Source organism: Notolepis coatsorum (assembly GCF_963971535.1).
Source record: "Notolepis coatsorum genome assembly, chromosome: 1".
Classification (NCBI taxonomy): Eukaryota; Metazoa; Chordata; class Actinopteri; order Aulopiformes; family Paralepididae; genus Notolepis; species Notolepis coatsorum.
Genome location: NC_140165.1, coordinates 236,379,179 through 236,382,914, shown reverse-complemented (window position 1 = coordinate 236,382,914; position 3,736 = coordinate 236,379,179).

Sequence of the window (3,736 nt, the reverse complement as noted above, 5' to 3'; positions counted from 1 at the left end):
AAATTGAGATCAATCAAGAGTTTTTTTTTCCAATGGTCACCTGTTCCGGAATGTACTTGAAAGTACTGCATTTTACTTTCACTTCGAAAGTGCTTGAGTTTACAAAAGGTCCTTTGCGCTATATATATATTATAAAAAATTGCATTGATCTGTTGGTCTGTGTAGTAGCTAATACAGGATTTTGCTGCTTAAACGTATGTATAATGTATTGATTCACTCGTATACCAAAATTCATTTGAATTTTAAAATGTTGCTTTTCGCATCAAATATTGATATGCGATTAAAATGTGATTAATTTCTATAAATTAACTATAAAGTCTCGAATTAATTCTATTACCATTTTTTATCGAGTCCCACCACTAGTAAATATATTACTTGTACAAGACGTACATATTACTTATGGCTAATATAACGTACAATATGTACCCTTTTTCCTGTGGTGAATTGGTACTTTATTTGCGTTTTCTGATGAGACTGTGTTGTTCACAGCCAACCCCACACTGAAAAATGTACACAGTAAAGCACTGTGTGTACTAGTGAAGAAGAGCTACAGAGATGCAGCCATACATATTTCATTGTACTGTATGTTGCCTTTCTATCATATTCCATTCATATCTTCTGAAAGGACAGCTACGATATTTTATATGCACCTTCATATCACCAATCGCAGCCTGTAAAACCCAACAGTACAGAGGATACTGTGTTATCCTGGCTCATATTGACATACCCGTCCCAGCAATGGTATCTAGGTTCTTCATAGGCGAGATATGAGTTCATGATGTATGTGATATATGACTGATTTACACTGATTAGCTTAGCACAATGAATGAAAGCGGACAGTGCCGGTTAGCCTTCGGGAGAGGTGTTAGTTGGACAATGCCTAGGCTAACCGGCACTGTCCGCTTCCATTCATTGTGCTAAGCTAGGCTAACGTGCAGCCAGATATAGCGTTCTACTGAACGCACAGAGAGGAAACTGGGATCTATCTTCTTGTCTCTCTCTCTGGAGAAGACGGTAAGATAATTTCCCAAAATGTTGGCGTGTTCCTTTAAAGCCCTAGCGTGTAGGATTTTGAGATCAATATATATGTCGTTTTCAATTCAATGTCCCCGGCGTGATTACTGTACCACAGACCGCGAGAGCGGTGAGACGAGACCGCCGGCAGCCTCTGCACTGTGTTTATACCGCATGCCACGTGGTCGGATCCACGGGAGCTCTGCTGAACGGCATTATGGCGCAAAGGAAGCCTTTCCAACCTGCTTCATCAACAGAAACACAACATCACTTCCACAGTGAGGGAGAGCTGTTAACCCTTTCCTCGCTTCTTCAAAACAAACCCATGCGAGTTGCTGCCGGGAGGAACGTTCGTAAAAACAGAAAGCGGCAGGGTTTATGGGAAATGTGCCGTTTGCGTGGGAATTATGCTACCAATGCTCTCGGCGATGGCCTTGTTTGTCTACAGTAGTTATACCGAGCTACCGCAGCTGATCAGACAATGATTCCGAACGCAACGTGATATATATTCCTGTCGATAATTCTACGTAGGGGCTTGAAACGTGATGCGCGGTAACGCGAAAGGCTCAAAACGGGAGCCGTTCAGGCGACTTGCCAAACAAACTGCCACTTATCCTCAAATGTACTCGTTCTCTCCCACATTCCATTATTGGAAAACGATCCGTATCTCTGAAGGTGGGGCTTGTTGTCGACCTGCAGATGAGATTACATCCATTTTATTCTCTTTTACAGCGGGGAACCGTGTTCTTTTACAGCGGGGAAGCGTGTTCTTTTACAGCGGGGAAGCGTGTTCTTTTACAGCGGGGAAGCGTGTTCTTTTACAGCGGGGAAGCATGTTCTTTTACAGCGGGGAAGCGTGTCCTTTTACAGCGGGGAAGCGTGTACTTTTACAGCAGGGAAGCGTGTTATTTTACAGCGGGGAAGCGTGTTCTTTTACAGCGGGGAAGCATGTTCTTTTACAGCGGGGAAGCGTGTCCTTTTACAGCGGGGAAGCGTGTACTTTTACAGCAGGGAAGCGTGTTATTTTACAGCGGGGAAGCGTGTTCTTTTAAAGCGGGGAAGCGTGTTCTTTTACAGCGGGGAAGCGTGTTTTTTTACAGCGGGGAAGCGTGTTCTTTTAAAGCGGGGAAGCGTGTTCTTTTACAGCGGGGAAGCGTGTTCTTTTACAGCGGGGAAGCGTGTTCCACTGGCGGAGGATGTGATCGTCATACTGTTCTAACTCTGACAGATCAAAACCCTATATCACCACCGCGCCCTCTCATCTCTCTGTGGGGCTGGGAGAAAGGTCAGCGGAGAGTCAACGGACACTGTGTGCGTGTGTGTGTGTGTATGTGTATGTGTGTGAGTGTGTGCATGTGCGTATGACTGTGTGTGAGAGTGTGTGTGTGCGTGTACATGTAAGTGTGCGTGTGTGTGTATGTGTGTGCGTGTATGTGTGTGCGTGTGTTGCATCAGCCCCCTATTACTACAGATAAATTGCAAAGCCAGTGAACACAGGTAGACACACAGCTACCATATAAGGTCTGTGTCCATGCACACACACACACACACACACACACACACACACACACACACACACACACACACACACACACACACACACACACACTGACTTACAAAACATCGGAGTTTCGTTCTTGTTGTTTTCGTCCCAACACAGTTATAGACCAGCAGGCATGTGGTGGGTCACAGCTGAGGTACAACAACCACTCCTTCTAATGTGGAAGATCTGCATCATGACCCCCGTCTTGTCTTCCCTGGTGCTCAACACCCACTATACCGTGTTCAGAGGACAAGAGTTTATAGGACACTCGTCAAGAAGAGGAAGAGAAAAGAGAGAGACGTGCTGGGTAGCCGTCCTCCCCTCAGGCTGGTTCAGTTTGGTTGTGTGACTAGTGCTGCTCTTTCACTCCGGCTTTCTGTAGATTCGTGAACTGAGCGTCTATATGTCTGCTTCGTACATTAGGTGTGACAGTGGTCGGTCCAGGGACCGGAGGAGGGGAGGTGTCTGTGTCTTTTAGATTCGTCATGGATCATCCTTTGGCTCTTGCGCTGTGATCATCTGAATTTCCCTGCTGGGACAATAAACTATACGTTGTAACTTGTGCACGTCAGCTGTATGTGTCTGTGTGTGTGTGTTTGTGTTTGTGTTTGTGTGTGTGTGTGTGTGTGTGTGTGTGTGTGTGTGTGTGTGTGTGTGTGTGTGTGTGTGTGTGTGTGTGTGTGTGTGTGTGTGTGTGTGTGTGTGTGTGTACTGTGTGTGTGTGTGTGTGTGTGTGTACTGTGTGTGTAGGTGTGTGTGTGTGTGTGTGTGTACTGTGTGTGTGTGTGTGTGTGTGTGTGTGTACTGTGTGTGTAGGTGTGTGTGTGGGGGGGGAGTCGTTTGGCTGGCATTATGCTTTCTCCTCCAAACCACTCAATTATATGATTGCCTTCTCTCTCCCTGGCTGCGTTGTCACCACTGGCATCCACTATAAATCTCCCCTCCTCCCCACCTCTCTCCCCTCTCTCTCTCCCCCAATCTCTTTCTCTCCCTTTTCTCATTCTCTCTCACTCACTCCTCCATCCTCTTTCATTGTCCCCACTCTTTCTCTATGTCTCTCTCCCACTACGCATCCTCTCTCTCTCCACTGTTCCCACTCTTTCTCGATGTCTCTCTCCTCTGTCCACACTCTCTGTCCTACGTATCCTGTGTCTCTCCGTTGTTTCTTTGTGTTCATTG